Raw genomic sequence first — 27,108 nt, forward strand, 5'->3', positions numbered from 1 at the left:
AGGTAAATGCAATTTAGAGGACTTTCCCATTTGACAAGAGGAACATAAATTACTAGAAAGTTTATTCGAAATAGGTAAAGAAGAATGAGAAACAATGAAATTAAAGACTTGAGCATGAGGATGTCCTAGACGTTGATGCCAAATGTCCGAAGGAGCTTTGACAGCAGTGAAGGCAACCTTGGGTAGAGACTTGAGTTGTGGAAGGCGGATAGAGTATAATCCCTGGTCACTGGGGCCCGTTAGGAGGGAAGTGCGTGTAGACTCGTCCTTCACAACAAAATAAGCAGAGTGAAATTCAAAGAAAACATCATTGTCAAGACAAAATTTTTGAACAGATAACAGGTTTTGTTTGAGTTCAGGAACATGAAGAATATCTGAAAGTTTAAAGGTTTTGTTTGGGGAATAAATTTTGGATGAGCCAATGTGAAAAATAGGTATAGAATTACCATTGCCAACAAGTAAGGAATCGTTACCATAATATGCCTCGGAGTTGTCCAAGCTTGATAAATCCGGAGTGGCGTGATGAGTGGCTCTAGTGTCAGGCTTCCAAGCACTCCCAGAGGATGATGCGGCATCCGAAAAGGCTGAAAAATTGGCCTGAGGTGAGGGCCGAGATTGCTGATTTTGCTGAGTTGGACACTGAGACGGCAGATGACCGATCTCGCAACGGTTGTAGTGACCGTAGACGGTATTCTGAGTTGAAGCCCATGAAAATTGTCGAGTGCCACCATTAGTTGCAGACCGGGGAGTGTAGGAGCCACGGGAGTTGCCTCGAGAATAACCACGATTGTTGTCTCCACCACGGCTGTTGTTGGAGGCGCGAGAGCCAAAATAAGCTTGGGGACGGTTGGAAAAAGATGGATTTAGCTGCTGTCCCAATTGAGCAACCATCAATTGAAGGCTTTGGAGTTGTTGCTGGAGCTATTCCACATTCGGTTGTAGTGAAAAAGAGGGGGCAGCAGCCATGTAGGGCTGTGGAGCTGCAAATTGTGGAGCGGATGAAGAGGCAGCAGCAGCGAGCATGGCCTGTGGGTTAGGATTCATCAGTTTGGTGACCAAAAAGTCATGATCACATAGTAAGCCATAAATTTCATGAAACGTAACAGGCGGTTTGCGACCCAGAAGACTTCCTTTGAGACCATTGTACTCGTCTCGTAATCATGCAAGAGTTAACATAACAAGGTCTTTGTCGGTGACCGGTTCTCCAATATTGGCAAGCGCGTTAGCATATTCTTTTGCGCGACATAGGTAATCAATGGGCTTCTCATCGCCCTTCATGGTAATCCAAAGAAGTTGACTTTTTAACGTGAATTCATGAGATGCCGTGACAGGAGCATAAGCCTGTTCCAAAGATAACCAAACTTCACGGGAAGTTTTGCCCTGAACGTGCTGATAAGACTCTTCAGAAACAGTAGAAATAAGAAGCGTTCGAATATGAGCGTCATTGGAGATCCAAGGAAGATAACTAGGGTTATCAGTGGTTGTCGTGGCAACAGTTACAGTCTTTTCTGGGCAGGGAATAGTTCCGTCAACATAACCGAAAAGGTTATGTGATGTTAAAAAGGACTCGATCATGGAGCGCCAATAGCCGTAGTTCGTAGGTTTGAGGGTGAAGGGGAATTTGTGAGAGTTGTGGGTCGTCTTTTCTTGACTGGAGAACATGATAATCGCCGCCATTGAAAAGGAATTGAGTTTGGTTGTGGCCGGAGGTTACGTCGGCAGAAAAGAAGCAGCGGCAGTAGGTTACAGCAGTTTTAGGGTTGAGAGGAAAAAAAATTAGAGCTGATTTGGGCAGTTTTAGGGTTGAGAGGAAAAAAAAATTGGAGCTGATTTGGCTCTGATACCAAATCAACGTGAATAAGATGATTGATTTTATTGAATGATAAAAAGAAGAGAAAGCAATACAATATATAGGCCAAGGTAACCTAGATAAAATAGGAGATAAAAAAGGAAGGGAAAATATTAAACATATTAAACAATTATTCTATCGATATATTCTAATACAAGAACACGAGCTTCACGTTCTTCACCAGAACAGAATAGAACGATACAAACAGATTATCCGTATCTGGGACACTCTGAACGAAACCAACACTCGTCTGTGTTGCACCTTGCCATCCGTATATCGGGGTGGCGACTGTGCTTTTGAATTTCACCCAGTCACCTACTTGATATCTAAAGATGACATTTTATAACAAAAAATTAAGTCGACATACAAAAAGATGCAAGAAAATTAAAGTAAACAAATGAACTAACACTGTAGGAAACAAATGGACCCCTTTGTTTGCAAGTGCTTCCATCAGATCTTCTGAAATCCACTCGCGGGGAAGGCCCTCCAACAAGTCACGCAGTGTCATGCCACTATTATCCATAAAAAATAAACGAAGTAATCCCAGAAGCGATTGCTATACAACGAAAGCGTGGGAGACCAATCGGTTCCAAAGAAAAAAAAACCCACGAAAACGAAAAGAGCAAAGTAACGCAGTTGGTGAAAACTCACAAAAGATTATAAGTGAAACCTCGGTAGAGGTAAATGTCCCAGAAGAGACAACTATGAATCCAGAGGAAAATGAAGTTTCAGAAGAAAAACCGGTACCGAACGAAATTGAGATCTCTATTAATTATGTACAAGATAGTACAATGTGGAACCGGAATAAAACACGTGTTGATGATATATTCGCATATGCTATAGCAACGGATGTAATCAATGAAAATGATTACGTATCTAAAACTTTAGAAGAGTGCATGCACAGAAATGATTGGCCAAGATGGCAAGAAGCCATAAATGCCGAACTAAATTCGCTCGAAAAGCGACATGTTTTCGGACCTGTAGTCCGAACGCCCATAGACGTCAAACCAGTAGGTTATAAATGGGTGTTTGCAATAAAGAGAAATGAAAAGAATGAGATTGTACGATATAAGGCTCGACTTGTAGCACAAGGGTTTTCCCAAATCCCAGGAGTTGATTATGAGGAAACGTATTCCCCTGTAGTGGATGCGATAACCCTTAGGTTCCTACTCGGCCTCACAATCTCTGAAGGACTTCATATGAGACTAATGGATGTCGTCACCGCATACTTATACGGGACACTTGAAAATGACATCTACATGAAAATCCCTAAAGGATTAAAATTGCCTGAAGCATTAAAATCAACACCTCGAGATATGTGTTCTATAAAGCTCCAGAGATCTTTATATGGTCTCAAACAATCTGGTCGTATGTGGTACAATCGACTTAGTGAATATCTCGAAAAGGAAGGATACAAGTCTGATGTAATCAGTCCATGTGTCTTTATAAAACGATCACTCTCAAATTTCACTATAATAGCAGTCTATGTTGACGATATCAACATCATCGGATCTCCTGAAGAGATAGAGAAAGCTGCTCAGTTATTAAAGAAGGAATTTGAGATGAAAGATCTTGGTATGACAAAAGTATGCATCGGACTACAATTTGAGTATTTGTGCAATGGCACATTTGTCCATCAATCAAACTACATCTAGAAGATGTTAGTACGTCTCAATATGGATAAAGCACATCCGTTTAGCGTACCTATGGTTGCCCGACCACTAGATCCACACAAGGATCCTTATCGCCCTCAAGAAGAAGGCGAAGAAGTACTTGGTCCAGAAGTACCGTACTTAAGCGCGATCGGTGCACTTATGTATCTCGCAAATAACACAAGACCTGACATTGCATTTGCGGTACATGTACTAGCGAGATACAGTTCGAATCCAACACGTAGACACTGGAATGGCGTAAAACATATATTCCGGTATATTTGCGGGACACAAGATTTAGGTCTTTTCTATCAGAAAGATCAAAAGTCCTAGCTTGTTAGGTATGCGGATGCCGGATATCTATCAGATCCTCACAAAGCAAAATCTCAGACAGGTTATGTATTCACATATGGCGGCACATCAATTTCTTGGAAGTCAACTAAGCAAACACTTACAACAACATCATCAAATCATGCCGAATTGATAGAACTATATGATGCTGGTCGAGAATGCGTGTGGTTGAGATCAATGATTAATCACATACAAGAAGCATGCGGATTAGAACAGATCAAGAAGGAGCCGACAATTATTTATGAAGACAACACTGCTTGCATAGCTCAGATCAGAGAAGGTTATATCAAGGGTGATCGAACAAAGCACATCTCACCAAAATTTTTCTCAACATATGACTTGCAAAAGGAAGGGGAAATTGATGTTCGCCAGATTAAGTCAAGTGAAAATCTAGCTGAGCTGTTCACGAAATCTTTACCTAGAAGCAGTTTTGAGCAGCTACACACAAGATCGGTCGTCGTAGATTGAAAGATGTTTGTTGAATTCAGGGGGAGAATTATACACGCTTTACTCTTTTTCCCTTAACTAAGTTTTGTCCCACTGGGTTTTCTTAGTAAGGTTTTTAATGAGGCAGCATAGCTGATCCAGTAGCATCAGTTTATTTATTCCGGTCCTGAAGTACCTATTTAACATCATCCTGAAGTATGTTGTTAAACTGTGTATAATTCTAAATGTCTGAGGGGGAGTGTTATAAACCAGACATTTTAGGCCCAACCCAATACTTATGGGTTTTAGGGTTTACACTTGTGTTTACCTATATATTGTAATGTTGAATAGAATGAATGTGAAGAATTCAGTTTTTATCTCTTTTCCTCTTTGGTTTTTATCACGAATGTAGTATTTCTTAGACAATAAAACATATTGTTTAAAGTTAAAATTAATCAATTGGAATGGAAATTATGTAAGCTGGATACTACCTGTGATTCCTAACTTCTACCACAGCCCCTGGATATTTAAGCATAACAATTATCCACTCAAGATTTTCACGTATCATCGTCGTATCGGCGGCTATATGAAAAGCATTGTTACTTTCATCATCCTGAAAAAGATGTTAAGCATAACATTATTCTGTAACTTAATTTAGTTCTGAATTGCTAGTTTTTGTAGGTTTAGTGGGGGATGAGTACCTACCTGTAAGTTACAATTTGCTCCTGCAGAAAGAAGCAACCCGACACATGATTTTGCTCCTCTTGCCAATGCCACATGTAAAGGAATAGTGTTTTGCATGTCCCTTATATTTACATCAACACCAGCATCAAGAATAATCTGTTCCAACAAAAATTAAAGTTTTTTTTTTTATAAATAAATAATGTGTTAATTGTTAAACTAGTATTTTGACCCGCTGCGCTTTGCGGCGGCACTGAAACTTAAAGTAACTCAAATTTGTACTGTCAAATATCTGACCCAACTCGTTTCCGAGCAAAACGTACGTCAAAACGTAGACCAACTGAAAACATGCATAAAATAAGCACGAAAACATATTATATTTCACCTCACTCATTACCAAGAAAAAATTACATCAAAACGTGAACCAACTTGGATTTATACTGAAATGTACTTAAATAAAGCGCGTAAGAAAATAGTATTTTTTAAGTTAAAAAATGGTATCACACATTGCGACAACGTTGAAACGTAAAGTAAATCGAATTTATACCGTGTAGTGAAAACGTATTATATATGACAAAACGTAGACCAACCGAAAACATACATAATAATAAGCACGAAAACGTATTGCTAAAACGTAGACCAACCGAAAACATATATAAAAATAAGAACAAAAACATTTTATATTTGACCCACGTACATAAAAATAAACACATAAAGCTCGAGGGGGTCAAAATGACATTTTACAAAGTTTTTATAAAGGCAAGGGGTGTAAGTGACAATGCTGAAAGTTAAGAGGAGAAAAAGGAGTGAATTACAAGAATTGTCCTTTATCTTTATGCCTCTTTGCAGGCGGTGTCCTTTATGTTTAAAATTGACGAGTTTTGTCCTTTATGTTTAAAAATCTTGCACGTTTTGTCCTTTGGGCCTAACCCAGCTAATTTTTTCTGTTAAATCTAGTCATGTGCCTTGCACATGAGGGCTTTTTTGTCAATTCACCAATGCAGGGACTGGTTATGTAAATAACATAAATATCTAACCATTTATTAAAAAAATACTTAAAAAAGGTTTTCAAGAAATATTAAACCATTTGCAGGTTCTACTCTCTCTATTTCTCACAGCTCTATCTCTCTCAACCCCACACTACCACCATCCACTCTACCACCTGCCAAACCACCACCATCCGACGCACCACTCCACTACCACCCACCCCTTCATTCTCATTCTCGAAACTTAGCCTTCAACCACATATAATAACATCTCTCTGAATATTGCAAGCAGTAGCAACAACAAGATCTACAAATAAGAAGAAATTTTCTTCAATCCTCATTTCAATGGCTTCTTTTTAATTTCATCCCCTTTTCATCACCTACAACAAACAACAGATCGCTACTCCGGTTACCGGAGTAGCGCCACAACCCGCCACTCCTCTACCGTCGCAGCGCCACCACCATCACTCCTCTCCCCTCTTTCTATCCCAGCCACCACACACACATCTCCACCCGCTACCGCCCCACCACCTGCCGTCACCACCACCGTTGCAACCCCACCATCATCTCCCACAACTGCTGCAACCCCACTCACCACCGATGCAACCCTAACACATCAACTTTACAACATTTTAGATGTAAAATTCAATCACAGAAATTCAAAACATCATTTATGAATTTTCCCTCTAGATTTAACACCCAAAACCCTCTCTGTCTTCGACAAAACCACCTGATTCGAACCTCCACTCAGACAATCGCCACCGGGCTCACCTCCGGCGCCACTCAAACAATCGCCGTCCGGCTCTTTATTCGTTCCTCTGTCGTGTTTCTTCAATATTTGGATGGTGAAATGATGAGATGATGAAGATGATTGTGATAGTCGGTTTTCAACACTCACAGTTCTGAAGAGTTTAGAGAGAGGGGAGTTTGGAGATTGAGAGAGTAAAGTTTTTTTTGTGTGTGTATATAATTTTTTTTTCTAAACCTTTTTTTAAGTTATTTACACAGTTAGTCCCTGCTTCGTTAAAATGACAAAACTGCCCTCATGTGCAAGGCACATGACAAGATTTAACGAAAAAAACTAACTGGGTTAGGCCCAAAGGGTAAAACGTGCTTGATTTTTAAACATAAAGGACAAAACTCGTCAATTTTAAACATAAAGGACACCGCCTGCAAAGAGCCATAAAGATAAATGACAGTTCTTGCAATTCACTCGGAGAAAAAGGGGAAAACCAAAAAAGAAAAGAAAAAAACAAAACCAAAAAAGAAAAAAAAATCCAAATCACTGTAGCTGATGTGACCTTCGCTACAGTGATTTGGTGTTTGGATATGTTGTATATAGAAAATGATGGCAAAAACCATGCAATCACAATAACAATGGAACTAGTAAATTTTGAATAAAACAATTTACACTTCAGAGGACTTTCAACACGTTTGACGTACTTGACCCGTTTCCTTTTCAGCTAATTATTTAAATCTGGCATTTTTGATCCGTTTAGATAGATAATACCCAAATCAACCCATTCATAAACAAATGGTTCAGAATTGCCACCTGGCCTACCTTAACCAACTTGATATCATTAATCATAGCGGCAGCATGCAAAGCTGTCCGCCCATGCTACGTGTCTTGTGCTGTAGCATCAGCTCCAGCAGCAAGCAGTATCTGCACCAGTTCTCTACCATCTGTGCAACAAAATTGAATACATCAAGAATAATCTTTTCAAAGAAAATTAAACAAGTAATAAGATTAAACGTACTGGCTTCATGGCCTTTCTTTAAAGCAGCTGCCATACTCAATGCAGTGCCTACAGGACTAGGTACATCTATCGTTTCAGCAATTTCTTCAGAAGATGCAGCTTCAATCCATCTTTTCACAACGGCTACATTCCATGTTGTGACACATAAGTGTAGAGGCCTATGCCGTTGTAAAACCAATTTATTAGGACACATACATCTATAAGAAAAAAGGAAATTTGATTGTGTACTTACGTTAGATTCTTCGAGTTTAAAATACCCATAGATTTACAGCCCCCATGTTCTAATATAACAAGAGCACATTCTGTATACTTTTTTGTCACGGCTCTATGCAGTACAGATTCACCTTCATCATCAATTGCATTTGGATCGGCACCAGCCAATAGCAATTCCTGTTATTATTTATTAACAATATTATTATGATCAATAGATTAAGAGGGTTGTATACAATATATATAGATTTAGGGTGGCTTTCAATACGTTCGACCAATTTGACCCGTTTGAGTCAAAACACAATCAAAACCAATATATTGATAAGTAAAGTTTGTTAAAACACTTACGCGCATGCAATCGGGGTGGCCATGATATGCACAGACATGAGCAACAGACGGGCCAAACCCGTCCCTCAGCCCAGATCTGACATTAGCATATCTACTAAGAAGGGCCCGAACGCATTCTGGGGATCCAGTTGCAAGCGCGAAGACAAGTGGTGGGTCCCCATCTTTATCAAGAACATCAACGTTGACCTCTGGATAACTCAAAATAGCCTCAACAAGTTCAGCACTGCCCCGTCTGCATGCCAGATGAAGAGCAGTTTGACCATCAGCATTTTGTGCTTCAAGCAGAGAACGAAATGAGTTGCCATTGTTTTTTGATGAGGCCCTTGCTAACAACTCACTTTAAGACATAAGAGGAACCGTATTACATATCATTAAACGGAAAAAAACATCAAAAGTAAGCATTATAAAGCACATACAAAGGGACTACTAAGTACTGACCTCACACCATTAACATTGCCTTCCCAAATCATTTTATGTAGAATACTTTGGTAATTGTGCATGGCTTCTAAGTTAGTTGAAGGAGAAGATGACATCCCATTTGCTTTTGGGAGTATAGTTACATCAGTACATTTTGAGAGAAAAATATAAATGTGTCTAATGAATCATATGCAACATGCATGTGTGTGTAAGTTGCAATTATCTGTAATAAATACAGATCATGAAGAATAATAGTTGGATGTGCTTTTGTTGTTTGAAGCGGTAACAATCCGATAATCAGTCCGGACATTGGAACATTGATGAATTTTAATATTATAAAAACATTTTTGCAAAAATAAAGAGTAGAGTTTGGAAGTAAAAATCACTTAGGTTAAAGGAAGGCGTAAATAGGCAAGTTTACTTTACCCTTACTGTTTATGAAAACATTAATAACTTTATTTATTGTAATTTGTGACTTCTAATAATTATGCCTTACATATCTGGGCTTGCAAGAGGCTCACGAGGTATCTCTTGCAGTTGCTGGAGAAATATTGCTAGCATAGAACTAAAAGACGGTCTTTTAGATTGCCTTGAACTGCAAGCAATCGCCAATCATTTTCCACAGGTCCCTCGGTATTCCAACACCTACAACACTTGCATATTGCGGAGGCTGCCGCTTGGCCTTGACAACTGCCCGATATATTTCATCGGTATTTAAACCAGCCCACCTACCAAAGGAACGCCAACTTTTAATTTCAGGTAATCACACCTTCATAGCAAAAAAACAAAATCTGAAAAGTAGTGTTTTCAAAACCGGACCGGACGTCGAACCGGTCTGGTCACTGGTCCATTGGTTCGACCGGTACCGGTGTAGGATCGTGTCTCGACCCGAACGAGTCGTTCAGAGGATATTCTATCAAATACAGATGCGAAAAATAAGTATTTGACTTAGGAACAGCTAGCAAATCACTTTAAACTTCTATTTGCATTGATTTCTGACAGTGTACATTCAAATCCTGGACCGGCAGCACTTCGGTACAGTTTTCAAGACTATTACATGTTTCGCTTGAATGACACCCTTATATAGGGTTTGGGGTTTCACTTCAAAGGTCAAGTCCGAATAAGCGAAACCTTCAAAGTGACATACAAGCGGAACTACAATGACATTCAAGAGAACCTATCCTATGTCACTATAAGCGAAACTATTAGCTAAGACACATACAATCTCCTGTTTTCTCGTAAAACGTGCCCTGATCTAACAATCTAAGACTAAGACTCGATACAAGACGAAGTCGACAGATGCATGCACCAACAGACTCCCCCTCAGATGTTGACGAGTCGACTATCGAGTCATGACAATGCTGTGTCTTCACGTCTTCAGTCTTGATCAGTCTCTGAGCTTCTCTCTCTCTATCTTCATTTTTCTCTCTTTTATCACCAACAGACTCTCTCACTTTGATGTTGACATCTTTTGAATTTCTCAGCTCCAACATTCACTCCCCCTCAAATAATGACTTTTCCTGAACAAAACTCTACCACATACATAAGTTTTATGACAAAAATATTTTGTGAGTTCGTGCAAGAGGATCATATCAGTTTTTGAGACATATCATCAACACCGTTAAGTTTTAAGCATTCTCAGTTCTAAACAATTTACCTAGATTGTCAATATATTGATCCACTTTAAATTTTCACACAAATTTCAATCGATTCGAGATACGATATTAATGTTTTAGGAACTTAAACTTAATTGTGTATCACTCCACTTGAATATACTCCTGTATCCAGATCCCAATATTCAGTCTTACAGGTGAATATACCACAAATGATATCTGTAAAGGAGCTATGTGCGAGGGCCGTGAGAGCTCAGGTCGATACTTCCGTATACGCAGAGAGATGACGGCTTCGACTTTTGGTGGGTCCCCTTTAGAGGATCTTTTGTTACAACAGCAGCGACTATCAATTTTATTGTTTCATCAGCTTGCTGAGGGCGAGCTTATATTTCAAAGCTTTAAGTATTATTCGGGGACTAGGTCAGTACTTCCATACAGCAGAAGTCCCGGAATAATACCCCAGATATCACTGAGTATAAAGACCTAGTATCTCAGAATAAGGGACCTTTCAAACAAGATTTCGGGGGTTACCCATATATCCAAGAATAGTTACCCACGAATCAAGCAAGTTTGAATTTAGGTTTATATCTCGTTTCAATTTACTAAGTGTGCGAAAACCTACTGACACATCCGCAGTAAGATTGTTTATAACTTTTAAACATTGCATTTCTTTAGCGTGTTGTGATAGTCCACTGATGTACTATCATTTCCTCTTTTATGCAACAAAACTCATTTTTCAGTTTTATCATGTTTTTGGCTTTTTCAAATTTTCTAATGTTTTTGGATTTTCTAAAATTTTCTACTCCCCCTAAAATGCAAACACATTAAAGAAAATATGAAAACAAACTAAGCTCTTGACCCACTTGAAGTAAATTCAAAACAAACTGTATAGAAATATGACAACTGATATCAAATCACTTCAGATCGCCATTCACTTGGCATAAACAATCAGAACTCCCTCTATCAACAAACTATTTTCCCATTTAGATTTCAAAACACTTAAGTTTGTTTTAATCAAAATGGTTTTTCCGGAAAATAAGTTTGATTGATTTTACCACTTGTAGGAACGGGGAGGTGGTTCATCATCATCTTGTCTCTCAACAAATTGTAGGAAAATACAAGTACAACTTAATGTCCTTGATTTACCATGTGCAATCAAATCATCTAATTACTTGTACAACAAACATAAACAAACCTCTTTACCATTCGAATGATTGACATTACCGAATAAATCTCAAGAAAGATGCCGATTCATGCTCCACATTTACCAACCTGGGAGCTCCGGCAAGTCCTGAGACTCATTGTTCATAATATGTACCATCCCAGTCACAAACTAGGGATGGTTCAACCTTTTCTATCTTTGTTTTCTTCTCATAAAATTCTTTAACCCCTTTGACTTTTCGATCAATCATCTTACCAAAGATATGTTGAACTTTGGGGTTAAAAACCTTCTCAGCATCAAATTCCTGATGATCATTATAAAATTGATTAGAAATTTCAGTTTTACCAATTTTCTTTTTATAATTCTCAGCCCGGAGTGATGGAAACTCCTCATCATTCACAATCGGAACTGATTTTTCATCTTTTACATCAGCTTCACATTTTGAAACAACTTGTGGCTCAACTGATTTTATAGAATCAGTTTCATCGCCTGAAGATAGCTCCTCTGATTTTGACCTATCAGAATCATCGCTAGAGCTTTCATCAACCTTCTTAACAACCCATTTCTGGTTGTCAGATTTAGCTCTCTTCTTGTAAAACTTGTTCGAACTCTCATCAATTTCAAATGTAGAATCTTGAAACAATTTTGTTCTATCAATTGGTGGTTCGAACTCAACTACTCTCTCTTTGAGTTTACAAAATACTCCCTGTTTTGATTGTATTGCCTTAGAACAATCTCAGGCAATCACGAACATATTTTTCATTTTTCTGTAGGAATAAAACCAAGACCTTTCTTTTTGAAATTACCGTTATGGTTTGATTTCTTTTGAAAACCTAAACCAGAACTGTAATTCTTTTTCTTGTTTAATCTTTGTTGTACTCTTGAGGTGTATATTTTAGGTTTTTCATTAAGACATAAGTCTTTTATTTCAGAAATATTAATTTCTGTGAGTTTGAAAACCTTGTTTATCAATTCAGTTTTGACACCTCTTATTGGAAATTCCTCATCAGAATATAATTTGTCAGAATCATTCAAAGTGTATGCAACTTTGAACAATCCATCATCCAAATTAGATTTTGATAACAAAAATTTTCTATCATAAACTATTTTGTCCTGTTTTTCTGTTAGACATGAAGTGCTTGACTCAGACTTTGACTCTGACGCGAATTCCGACTTTGACTCCTCTATCTCATCGTTTTCTAACACATGATCCACAACTTTCTTCATCAATTGAGACTGTTGATCAGTGTCGGACGATGTAAACACGGCATCAATACTATCTGGTAAGTTTACTGACGACTCCGACTCCCACTGTAAATTCGTTGCCTTTTTGACTCTTTCATCATTTGGGTTTCTAGCCAAATATCCGTTTTCCAGCGGGGGTGGACATTTGTTGTAACTGACACCTTGTTTCTTACCAGATGGCATCTTTTCAGTGTCTTTCTTCTTTTTAATCTTCTTCACCGGAGTCTTTTCTTCAACCTTTACTTCTGAAACTTTCTTTTCTTCAGTTACTTCATCGTCTTCAAATGCCTTCAAACTCTCAGCCATCGGATAAATCCTGTCAATGACATAAGATGAACATGAGTAACTTTTCAATAAACGATTAACTCGCTCAGTTTCAATTCTTTGAAGTTCAAGTTTCTGTTCGAGTTCAGCACACTTCTCAATATAGTTGTTTACAACTTTTTGCTTAACCATGAATGCTCCTTGAAGTGTCTTCATCGCAGTTGCTTGCTCTTCACTTGTGTTATTGTACATGTTCATCGCTTTGTTGAGCACATCATAAGATTCCTTTAATCTGTTCATATTGTGAATCAAAGAACTATTTTGTTTCTTTACAACTTCACAATTTTCACAAATTATTGGACTCTTCTTAGCAACAGCGTCTTCATCAATCTTGAACTCTGGAACTTTCACTTTCTTTCGAATCACCGGAGTTGTTTCATCATCACTACTCACCGGTGTTTTCACCTTCTTCTTTTTCTTCTTGACTTTCTCATCTTCACTATCAGTTTCTGCCATTTGCTTCAAATGTTCAGCCATTCTTTTTGCATAATACTTAGTGCCATCATCGCTATCACTGTCTTCTTCGATTCTGGCAACAAAAGCTGTATGAACTGTAGCTTGATCAGGAATATAAATATCCCAGGAGAAATTCTCCCAGCTAAATCCCTCGGGTAGCTTTTCATCTTCTTGATCAATCAAACAAGCTTTTGCATTATCTGGAATATATTTATCCCAGTTGAATGACTTCTTTTCATCTTGATTAACCACACATGCTCTTTTTCCAGTATCTTCAATCACATCTCTTCCGTGTGCAGTTTGAGCTTGATGTTTATGTTGTTGAGATGATTGTTGACCAACTTGGTGATAGATGGCTTTCCGATAGTAATCATTGTTGTTGTTGAAAGGATTCTGAGCTCCACTTGCTTCACGGTTAGTGCACTCCCTCTTGAAGTGACCTTTCTCCCTGCACCGAAAACAAGTGACTTTAGATTTGTCAAAACCTAAAGTAGAAACATTAGCCTCACGAAGATCATCTCTCCCCGTGATCTGCTTGAATTTCTCAACTCTCCGTAACACACTAGCCAAACACCATTTTATGTCCATCAGCTCCATCTCTTCAGCATCTATCTGGTCGTAATCTTCCTTGGTTAACATTGGATTCCCGATACGACCTGCAACAAAACAACTGTAAGATTCCAAAACCATTCCTAATAAAGACATTTGGTTTTTAGCAACTTCCTCAGAATAATCTTGATCATTTTCAAGATTTAATACAATATTGCACTAAAGTTTCTTCCCATTTTTCGTTGCTGAAATATTTGGATCAAAAGACGGAAATGATGTGAAACTTGTTTTGCTGTTTGATCCTGATGATGAACCTCCAGGAGAATTCTTGGCATTGAAAACAGTCTCTATTTTTGGAGATGGATTGGTAGATTTCGCGTTTACCCCTGCTTTGTAATACAATCCAATGTCTTGTTCACCATCAAAATCTTTCATTCTAACAATCTTTCTCTGCTCCATTTCCCGAGCTTCTAACTTTTCAATGAATTTGCTCAATGTCAAGTCTTTAAACCCCTTTTTGTTTCTCAACATCATCAAAAACATTCCCCAAGTTTCATAGGGTAATGCATCAACCAATTTTTCAATCAGTTCATCATTTGTTTTTGTGATGCTCAATCTTTTCATGCACATTACCAAATTACAATATCGTTCAATGAGTTCTTTTGTAGTTTCATTCTTCAATCCACGAAATAAATCAAACTCTTTCTTTAGAAGTGATTTCTTGTTTTTAACCATCTATTCACTTCCTTTAAATTTTGATTTTAATGCTTTCCAGATCGAATATGAACTCCCATTATGCTGCAATAACACTAAAATATCTTCCTTTATGGCTTGGTGTAGCAAACTTAGTATCATTTTCTCGTTTTTGTATTTCTTCCTATCATCTCCAATCAAATCTTTAATCGCAACCTCTTCATCATCGTCGTTCTTTGGTCTAACATACTTCGTTTCCACACATTCCCAAGCATCCAAGTAGTTTGCTTGTACCCAATTTTCAAACCGTTCTTGCCATCCTTTATATTCCTCGATATTCAATAGTTTGGGAGGTTTTTGCATTGTTCCCGTTTCGTTTTCCAACATCGTGTTTTGAACAATACTCATTGGGGTAACTGGTGTAGCAAATGCATTGAAAAATTCCTCGTCCATTTTCAAATTTTTAACAATTTTCACAACAGCCCTTATAAGCGGACCAGACTGTTCACAAAAGCGAAACTATTCACTCAAGCGAAAACTCCTAGATTGTTCTTTGAAGCGAAACCACTGAGTACACACGAGCGGAACTACTTGATCTTTGAAGCGGAACCTTATGAACGAGACTGATGCTGTTCACTGAAGCGAAAGTAACTTTGTATTTGAAGCGAAACCTCCTGAACTTTTGAGCGGAACCTCTGCTAAGTGTATCAATAAGCGGAACTACCACGTACACTCAAGCGGAACTATGAAGCAGTTTGGAGCGGAACTACTCAAGCGAAACTTCAAACTGTCACCTGAAGCGGAACCTTTCAAGCGAAACTATCAAGTATCTGTATAAGCGAAACCAACTCGGAAGCTAATTTGACCCATTTTTAATGTGAATTTTAACACCAAACTTTCTAGGGTTTGTCTATATACTGTTACGTACAATCCTTGAAATTTTGAGCTTATTTTGACCAGTGAAACCTTTTGAACTGAAGAAAGAAGGTGTAGAAATGAGAAATCTTGATGAATTCCAGCTATTATCTGCAGAACTCCTCCTCCTGAAGCTCTGATACCAATTGTAGGATCGTGTCTCGACCCGAACAAGTCGTTCAGAGGATATTCTATCAAATACAGATGCGAAAAATAAGTATTTGACTTAGGAACAGCTAGCAAATCACTTTAAACTTCTATTTGCATTGATTTCTGACAGTGTACATTCAAATCCTGGACCGGCAGCACTTCGGTACAGTTTTGAAGACTATTACATGTTTCGCTTGAATGACACCCTTATATAGGGTTTGGGGTTTCGCTTCAAAGGTCAAGTCCGAATAAGCGAAACCTTCAAAGTGACATACAAGCGGAACTACAATGACATTCAAGCGAACCTATCCTATGTCACTATAAGCGAAACTATTAGCTAAGACACATACAATCTCCTTTTTTCTCGTAAAACGTGCCCTGATCTAACAATCTAAGAGTAAGACTCGATACAAGACGAAGTCGACAGATTACATCCAAATCTCGATCCGGCAGCACTTTGGTACGAGTTACAAGACTATCCCAACTGTTTCGCTTATAAGACTATTTATATATGCTGAGGTTTCGCTTGAATGTACATGCTCACATAAGCGAAACCTTCTGCTGTCATTCAAGCGGAACTACAATGACATACAAGCGGAACTACCTATGTCACTATAAGCGAAACTATTAGCTAAGACACATACAATCTCCTGTTTTCTTGTAAAACGTGCCCTGATCTAACAATCTAAGACTAAGACTCGATACAAGACGAAGTCGACAGATGCATGCACCAACAATCGGTCCGACCGGATGTAAGAAACGGTAGGTGTCGTAAAATTAATATGGTGAATTTCGAAAAAAATATGCCAAAATCTGGTTTATTCCCTTCATAACCCGGTTCAACCGGCCGGTTTCCCGGTCCAACCCCGGTTCAATGTAAATCCGGTCCAATATCCTAAACCGAACCGGACCGGTCAGACCTCCGGTTCCCGGTCCAACCGGTCCGGTCCGGTTTTCAAAACATTGCTAAAAAGTATGTTACAATAAGAGAGCATCCATACGGAACAGAACCAGTGCACATTTCCACCAAAGTACAGCCAAAGCTCCAAGCATCTGACTCTGGAGATATACCGAGCGCATCATCCCAAAATATATTTAACGGTTTCTTTACTGGCTCCCATACTTCTGGAGCTGGCTCAGCATCGTGCAATCCATGCATAAATGAGTTATTGAAGAATCAGACTCTAAACGGGCTCTTTCACAAGCAGGATTCTTTAGAATTGCTGGAAGCCCATAATCCGAAACCACTGCATGACCATTTTCATCTAAAAAGACGGAGGAGGGTTTCAAAGATGTTAAAATTATTGATAAGAGTAAGTTGCCTAGCATGCTTCATACGTTAATAAAAAGAACTATTCCAACATAAATTATTTTTTATAGGTGTGTAGCGTTATGTGTTCTTAATTTGCCACATATGGCCTTGTAAAATTGTTAAAACGTTTTTATTTCCGCATTTCTTCTATGTTCTCCTTTATTAGTGCATAGTGATTAGTAGGAAGCAAAAGTGCCAATTTCAACTCATTTACTTATGAATGGGTCGATCCAAAACATATTGTCATGTTTTATCTTTAACATGTCAAAATAATAACAAAAAAATTAGCATAACAGCAAACAGGCCAAAATTGCTTAGTGTATTTTAATGCATAAAACCTTCTAAATCATTGTATTTAAGAAATTAGACTATATCGAAATAATACAATTTTTGTACACATTTGACACACTTTATACAATAATCGAACATCCACCACTTCATAGAACATTAGAATGATGAATACTTCTTCATGTATTTTGTATTATTAGTTAACTATATACCCGAATACAATCGGGATGGTTACAAAGGAAACTTAATCAAATCATATCTCCTAACCATGCTAAAGATAATTCAGATAAACCCTACCCTATATATCCTATCTAGTACACTTAACCATGATTCGTTAACTCCAACTAAAACCGATTCTCAGTGGGGTACGAACTTATGATCATTCAACTATATTGGATAACTTTTATAAACCCTAATATCAATCCTAAGGGAAAAAGTACATTTCTTAAACATAAAGCTCAAAATCAAGAATTCTAACAAGCACATGATTAAAAGCGCAACAAAAACACACCTCAAGATTTGCTCAAGCGTAAGCCTCCCTTCATTGCTTCGCATTTCCGTCTCAACCGAACCACTACACTTATCCATAACCAAACCAAGACACCCATCCACCTTCACAACTCCATGAAACCTACACACATTCCTACACCACATCGCTTTCCGCCTCAACTCCTCAAGCCCACTCTCCACTCGCACCACATTCTCCCCTTCCCCAATTCCACCAACCTTCTTCACCGCCACACGGTGCCGACACCTCCCGGTCTTCCCACTAACCATCCCCAACCACATCCCAACCCCCCTGTTCCGCCCTAATTCCTCCGAAAACAGCAACCGCTTCACCAATTTCAAACTATGAAACCCTAACCCTAACTCAACCAATCCATTACAGCTCCGGCTTTCTCTATCCGTGAATTGATCATCATCATCATCGGTATCGTTATCGGTGGAATATCGATTAACGGACGAAGAAATGAGGGCTAAAACAGTGTAATTCTTACGTAAGGAGTGAAGGGAGTTACCTACAAGGGATACATGGCTGCAGCGTCGACATGAAAGAGAATGATCGGAAGAAGATGATGAGAGCATGCGAGATAAACAGTGTTTGCAGATGCCATGGCCGCAGTCGAGTAATAATGGACACCTGTCGCCTTCGTTGTATTTTGTTTCACATACTGTGCAACAAGGTATTTTCATACTTTGATTACTTGAAATCAGATGATTGAATTGAATTCACTAGTTGATTGAAGATGTTAAAGTGATAGAATCAGAAATAGAACATCTATTGACGCAGCAGGTGATCGTTATTTGGATTTGGGAAGACGAAGGTGTCTTTCAGAGTGTTTTACCATAGAAAAGTCAGCGTCAAAGTCTTAATTAACATGATATTCAAACACCAGATAAATAGGAAAAAAAAGGTTATACGGGTTGTATAAAGGTCAGAACCTACCTGACGAAAAAGTCATACGATAGAATCATACGGCTGTATGAAGGTCAGAACCTGATGAAGAAGTCATACAATATGTATTATTATTTTCGCCTTGACTCCATTTTTTGCCGTGACTCACATGACCACTGATTATGGCACGAACACCATTACAAGTAGGGCATCGTTGGTGCTTGGGGCAAATCACAGACATGAGAAACGAGAAAATGGGGGCGTCGTTGACGAAAAGGGGCTAGGGGCGTGAAACCACAGAAAGGTCATTATTGTTGGAAGAATGTGATTGATGGTTGCTTTGGTAGCATCTACATGGCTCCACTTTTCTTCCCAATAGAGCCCGGATAAAGCATGCCCATAAAACATAGCTGTTAGATTAGAAAATACTTTGAGTTGTTTTGTAATAAGTTCAGGGACTAATATGTCAATTCTGTAATAGTTGTCACACCCCCCAAAATCCACCATGCGGAGTATCACCGCTTGGAGGCGTGACATGAACAGTATCGAACCACCAATCATATTGAACAACGTAATTAAGTAATTAAGACCAACCGCAATACAATTGGTGACCAAAAGAAAGTAACCAAGTTCAACTTAAACAGCGGAAGCATAAAACGTAAGTCCAAAACATAAGTTCATAGTTCATAAGTTTAAAGTACAAAACGTAGGTTCAATAAGTTCATAAGGATTAAATGTTTAACACGGGACATAACAACCCTTATTCCACAACAACCTCCTCCTCGTGCAAGCTCCAAAAGCATCTAGCGACCTGTAAGGCATGTAACAACGAGTCAACAACAAAGTTGAGTGAGTTCACGTTTGGTTGTTTAGTTTTAAGTTGTTTCCGAAAACGTGGTTTGTCTTTCGTTGGCTTATTTGCCGTGGGGGTTACCCCATAGTTGAAAGTATGATTAATCAGTTCCTTCTTTATTACCCAAACCATATCCATAATCAGTGGGGGCTTCCCCATGTGAACTACTAGACCGTTAAGATATCGACAACTGACGAACAATAGTTGTGCCCTACATCAGTGTCTATCATCACTGACAGTTTGCCATAGTCCATTAGTACACGCCCGTCCGAACGGCGCGGTGTGAGGTTTGTTAAACCTAATAGCGCTATTAACTAATGACCCGCTCGCCATCGGCCTCGGCGACTAAGTCGATATGAAATGAGGGACTTAATGATAAAGCTTTGTTTAGTAAGTTTTAAGGTTGTTGTCCTACCCAAGGAGGACGAACGTACGTATTCTACCCAAGGAGAATACGCAGGATTAATATTGGCATCCTACCTATGGAGGATGGCCGTACATATCCTACCCAAGGAGGATATGTAGGTTCCGTCTTAATTCTTTAACCCATTCCCAACCACCGGGAATCCCATGCCTTAGAAAGTGTGTGAACTCACCTTGGTTTGCTCGGTTAGATTAATTACTCTATTAATCAGGAAATCAAGCACACCCTAATAAGGTACAGATAACAATCAGTTTCTCATGCACAACACGTATCCTACGTACGGTTTATTTACTCATTGCTTTCTACCACATACCACACTATTCAAATGTCAAGTTATATTGTTAAGTTACATTATTTTACCCTAAAATAATATAACCATCTCACAAAATAAACAAGTATCCACACAAGTGTTCTAATATAAGGTATATATTCTAAATATATATTTACCCATTTTTATTTACAAAAACCAACTTCCGACACTTTGTAGTTTGTTACTAAAAATTATGGCGAAGTTTATATTCGAAACACAAGTTATAAAATATACTTGTAACGCTTGTTTAGAAAAATATTTTCTAAGTGTTGGAATTTTTAGAAAATTTCGCCAGAGTTTCCTTTGTAAATGGAGGTGTCCATGCTTACTAGCATATCATTTTCTTTTAAAAAAATTCATTCAAACAATTCTCAATCAACAATATACAACCTCTACTTACCGATCTTGCCAAAAACAAGCATAAACTATAAACTCATGAACTTGAAGATTTATAAAATCATGTAGTAACTTACTAGCATACTTAGTAAGTCTTGTTACCTTTTAAAATGTGATTAGTTCTTTAAAAACTTTTTTTTTAAAGAGTTTTAAGTGTTTACAACTTCCAACCATATTTTCTAAAAATATTTCTTTGTAAACTTTTCTTTTTATACAAGTGTTTCTACACTTGTTTATCCACCAAAAATGTGATTAGTTTTTGTAAGGTCCAATATTTAATGAAACTTATATTTTTCACTTGGTCTTTTGAAAAACCACTCATGGATGTTTAGATCTATATGACTATCACCCACTTTGATCCTTATTTTTCAAGAAAAACATTCATTCATTCAAGTTCATAGTTTATGTGTGGATAATCCATCATCCTTTAACATTCTTACTTTTCTCATCTTGCTAGATCATGTTTTTAATCATGTTCTAGCAAGACTACATGATGATTCACATCATTTCTACTAGCAAACAATGATAAACATGCATAACAACTTGTATTTATCATGATTTCTTCATCTAACAAGTTTATGTTCATGTCTTCTTCATAAGATTCATTAGGGTTCTTAACATTTTGATCAAGATACATCATTAACCACTTAAACAAGATGAAAAATGCAAGGATCTAAGTTCTTACCACTAGCTCAAGGCTAGGGGAGTTCAATTGATGAAATGTGGTGGATAAAAGAAGATGAGAGTGGTCCTTCAACTTCCGAACACACCGAGCTTAGTTGTATGCACTTTAACACCTTTGGATCACTAGAGATTCGTTGAATGAAACTTGAAGGTGATGATGGTGGTGGTGGAGCTCTCGGTCGAGACCAAGAAGAGAGGAGGAGAGTGTTGTGTTGTTGAGTTAGTGAATGGTGAGAATGATGGTGGACTAGTGGTTTAAATAAGAAATCCTCCAACACTTCTTTACACATTGGTTAACATGCTTCCCAAGTACTTAGCATATATAATAAACAAATGAAGGAAAATCAAGGGTGGGGTACACCCTTGAAACCGTAAGAAGAGGGGGGGGGGTGCTTGGTTGGGTTTCAACTATTAGTTAGTGATTTAGTTGGAAATCAAGTGATTAGTTAGTGTATTATGGTATGTTATGAAATATATAGTGTGTTAGGGTGTTCGGGGACCCTAACTAGCTTAGAAAAATAACGACAATGCTTTCAGCATTATTTTGGTGTTCCGGGTAATGTCCGGTTGTTCGGTTTGATAATGTCCTGTTAAAGTGCTTAATTAATCCGTAAAGTGTCCTATATATATATATATATTTGTAACATTTTTAATTTTCAACACTCAGGAAAGCATACCGGACTATTTAGTAACTTTTCTGTACACTACTAGTATGTTAACAAACACATGTAAGTATAACACAGTAACTAGAAAGCAATTAAGTGATTCAGCACAGTCATCAAGCACTTTAATTAACATAAATAAATTGTACGGTTACATGAAATTTTTGAGGGTTGTCACATTTTCCCCATGTTAAGAAAATTTCATCCCGAAATTTAGCACGTGGTTACTGAGGAAGCTAGTTATGTTGCGTTGGTTTCCTGGTTTTCCTGGGGTGTCACAATAGTTCAGGGACCTTAGTGTTAGTGGAAGGTTGAAGTCTGTTAATGGAAGTTAGCTTGGTTTTTGGGTCTTCTCTCTCTCTTGTGTTTCTCTCTCTAAAATTGAGCTCCAACATTGGTATCAGAGCATCGATCTTGGTGTTCTTGTATCAATTCAACACAAATTCGTTTCAGTTCCACGAGGTTGATCATTTGTTCGATCAATTTCATTCGTTCATTTCAATTCAATCAAATTAGATCATTGTTCGGTCAATTCGTTCGATTCAAACAAAATGGCAACAAAAACACAAAATCAAGAACTCGAAGAACTTGTTAAAGAACACGAAAAGATGATTCAACAGTTCACCACAACAATTGATGATCTTAGGGTATCGAATTCAGCAATCCAGTCAACATTGACAACTTTAACAAATAAGTTGTTAAACAAGGAAGGATTGGATGATGACATGGTCATTATAAATGTGAAATCTGATCGACCACATATGAATACTCGATTCTGTAAGCTGGAATTTCCCAAACTTGATGGGTCGGATGTGGATGGGTGGATATATAGGGCTGAGCACTTCTTTATGGTGGATGAAACACCAGAGGATGCGAAGATGAGGATTGAAGTAATTCATATGGAGGGGAAGGCTTTACAATGGCATCAATGTCACACCCCAACCGATGGCGGAATCATCGGGGCATGGCACAGAGCGAAACAGATTGTCCAGAAGTTTCCATAACATTATCATTACTATTAAATTTAAATAATACGTCCCATACCGTATCTCAAACAGTAAAATAAATTATTACAGACATAAATCCAGGCAAATATTCTGTTCCGACAACTCAGATTTAAATAGACAGCAATTGTTTATCTGCTTCTAGAGACCCATAATTTGACCACTACAGACAACTATTTGTTGGGCTCTAGAGCTTTATTCTAGCCTCGCTTTCCAAGCAGATAAGCATCTTAAACACATGTCACATACGTTAAAATAAAAGTCAATACATAAAATGTAAAGGTGAGCATACAAGTTTGATAATAGCATAATAAGGTTCGAAATAGTTTACGTATAACCAGCACATACACAGAGGAAAACGAAGCATGTTAATTATCGACATGGATCTATTGATACCAATGACTGCGGGTTGACTGCCCGAGGCAGTTCACAATACATGATTACCACCGTAATCCATGCAAGTAATTGTCCTTAACAACCCCCGTGTGAACGGGTGCTGAGTCCAAACTATAGTACTATCGTCGTTAAGGCAGGTAGACATCATTCCACGAGTAAACATAACAACAAGCATTCATTTAGTCACGTAATACATGCGGTAACGGTTAGCGTTTAAAATGTTGCGTAGTGTGTTCGATGTGATTTCGTATAAGTAACGTATGTAACACCCAAAAGTGCTGAAAGCAAAAAGGGATCGAGTATACTCACAGCGGTTGATGGATTGAAGGGAGCGCTTGAGAGTAGGGTTAGCCTGAATAGTTTGATTACATAACGATAAGCAATGTGTAAAACAGAAATCAAGTGTTGGAGGGTCGGACAGCTGGTCGATCGGACGGTAGTCCGATCAGACGGCTGACCGTTCGGTTGACAGTCCGTTCGGAAAGTTATCTGGTCGGTCGGTAGGCCGATCGGATGGCTGTTCGAGTGGATTATTTCTTCCTAGGATGTGGTTGTGTATGATGGCTTGACTTTTGAAGTTTTCGTTGTAGCATTTGAAAACATTGAAGTATCTTTACCCTTCAGGTCGGTCGATCGGACGGTTGTTCGATTGGCCGGCAACCCGTTCGGTTAGGTACTTTTAGCAAGACAAGTTCTTAGCAGGGTGTCACCTGATCGGACGGCTGTTCGATCGGGTGGCACTCCTAAGGCATTGAACATGTTGAAAATCGACTAAGTGTTGAAGTATAGTATCTCATGATCCGAAGAGTAATCCGATCGGACGATAGTCCGATCGAACAACTATTCGTTCAATACTAGTCTTCAAAATAATTTGATTAAGTGTGGGACCATGTGTTAGCCGATCGGCTGGCCAGTCGATCGGTTGACTGTCTGATCGGCTGGCTGTCCGTTCGGACAACAGTCCGATCGCTCAGCATCCTGACCTGATTAGCCTGTTCGTCTAACACTTGGTAGTTCTGATTGTTTGTCATTATATCGAGGTGTTTTGACAACGAGTCGAACCATAGAACCCTCGTTCTTACTTGTTTCCCCTGTTCGGACAGCAATCACCCAAATCCGACCGGTGAACTGTTCGGAACGGAGTTTAACGTTTAACCCGAAATCGGTGAACCTCGTTGATAGAATCCGGATCTTGAGTCATGCAACCACCGGAATGATTAGCAAGTCGGCACAAGCTCCGTTTCTATCGGTTTTGAAGGCATTGAGTGTAAAAGAGTTGAAAGAAAGTTGGAAAAACCATCTTTCAATCCTTTTCACCGTGTAAATGTTTAGATCTATGAAAGATCTTTGTTTGTTTATGTGGAAATCGGCTAGATCCAAGTTATTCTTGGTGGATTGAGGCCAAAACATGTTCTTCATGAACCCATGATGACATCATCCTAGAACACTCGAATCTTGATGATTTCACGGTTAAAAGCTAAGATTTGAAAGATAGAAAGGTGTAGGAGTGCGTGTAGATCAAGAAAGTACAAGATTTAGGACGAAATCTTACCGGAATCGGGAGAAATCTGAGAAAAAGAGGGGAGCACGAGCTGGTCGGACAGAGGTTTCCAAAAGTAGAAAGTTTGAGAGTGACAAGGGGTATTTATAGGATACCAAAAGAGGTAAAGGCTGGCCGATCGGTCATCAGCACGATCGGACAGCCTGTCCGATCGGATAGCAGTCCGATCGGCTGGCTGTTCGATCGGTTGGTAGCCTGATCGATCAACTGCCTGATTCGAGTGTTCGGTGCGACGATTTTTTATATTTCGAATATGATAGAGTTTCCTATTCACATTACTTTTAATCCCAACTACTATATCAACATACAAGCATCTATATCTTGCACTGTCTCTTCTCCACCAATTATCATAATTCGATTGAGTTCGATTGGGTTTCGATTTCGATTAGAGTTTCGATTGATTACCACACATAACATAAAGTAAACATGCACAAGTAACACATAAAGCACACACACACACGTATAATAACAACCAAAATTCGCGTGATTCGAGTTTCGAGTTCGATGATGATTAGATTAGTTCGATTACTGGTTGATTGACTTTATCGCATTGTTACTTCCTATTATTCACAGTCGTAAAGCGGTTCGCATCGATAAATATACTTCGATTACTTCGATTGTAATTAATTACTCCACATAATACAACTAACGTAAACATAAAATAGACTAACTACCGTCAAAGAAGTCAAACAGGGATTGAGCAAGGAAAGACAGATCGCAATTAGCGATCTTTTCTTCCTTTGACTTCAATCTTGACTTCGACTTTGACTTTCGGAAACACGGGGTGTTACAGCCTCCCCTTGTTTAGGGAATTTCGTCCCGAAATTAGGCCGAAGCCGTAAAAAACAACACCGTGAATCATTTTTGAGAACTTTCTCTCTCTAGGCTTTTACTTAAACAACTGCGAGTACTTTGCCTTCATGTCACTTTCGAGTTCCCAAGTGAACTCTGCGCTTCGTTTGCCTTCCCATCGGACCTTCACAATAGGAATGCGCGAGCGTCTGAGTTGCTTGGTTTGGCGGTCCATGACTTCAACAGGCTTTTCCATGAAGTGCAGCGTTTCGTTTATTTGAAGGTCGTCGAGAGGTACAATTAAATCATGCTCAGCCAGGCACTTTCGGAGGTTTGACACATGAAAAGTCGGGTGGACGTTACTAAGTTCCTCCGGTAGTTCGAGTCTGTAGGCGACTTTTCTAATTCTCTCCAGAATCTTAAAAGGTCCAACATATCGAGGCGCTAGTTTCCCTTTCTTGCCGAATCTGACCACACCCTTCCAAGGTGATACCTTTAGGAGTACATAGTCGCCAACGTCAAATTCCAGGGGCTTGCGTCTTCTATTGGCGTAACTTTTCTGTCTACTTCGAGCTTTCAACAAGTTGTCTCGAATTTGGAGGACTTTGTCAGTCGTTTCTTGTAGTAACTCAGGATCGGTTAATTGCGAGTGACCGATCTCGTGCCACACAATAGGCGATCGACATCTCCTTCCATATAAAGCCTCGAATGGTGCCATTTGAATGCTGGTATGATAACTGTTATTGTACGAGAATTCGACTAGCGGCGGGTATTTATTCCAATTGCCACCGAAGTCTATGACACACGCACGGAGCATGTCTTCAAGAGTACGGATCGTTCTTTCAGCCTGTCCGTCGGTTTGAGGATGGAATGCGGTACTTAAGTTAAACGACGTACCAAGAGCTGCTTGAAATGTTTCCCACAATCGCGACGTAAACTGGGCATCACGGTCAGAGATGATGTCACGAGGCGTACCATGATTACAAATGATCTCGTCCGTGTAGATTCGGGCTAATCGTTCTACCTTGTAGTCTTCCCATATTGGCAAAAAGTGGGCTGATTTGGTTAAATGATCAACAACAACCCAAATGTTGTCGTGACCTGATGACGTGGGCGGAAGCTTTGTTATGAAGTTCATAGATATACTCTCCCACTTCCATATAGGGATTGGGGGTTGCTCGAGTAAGCCAGAGGGTCTTTGATGTTCAGCCTTGACCCTTGCACAAGTCAGGCATCTTCCGACATA

The 27,108-nt window shown here is 38.8% G+C and overlaps 1 pseudogene; it reads right to left on the minus strand.

The window, feature by feature from the left end:
• Window positions 1-4,765: 4,765 nt before the first annotated feature.
• Window positions 4,766-18,470, minus strand: LOC110913779 (annotated as a pseudogene).
• Between the last annotated feature and the right edge of the window lie 8,638 nt (window positions 18,471-27,108).

The sequence above is a fragment of the Helianthus annuus genome, chromosome 15 (assembly GCF_002127325.2).
Source record: "Helianthus annuus cultivar XRQ/B chromosome 15, HanXRQr2.0-SUNRISE, whole genome shotgun sequence".
NCBI classification, from domain to species: Eukaryota; Viridiplantae; Streptophyta; class Magnoliopsida; order Asterales; family Asteraceae; genus Helianthus; species Helianthus annuus.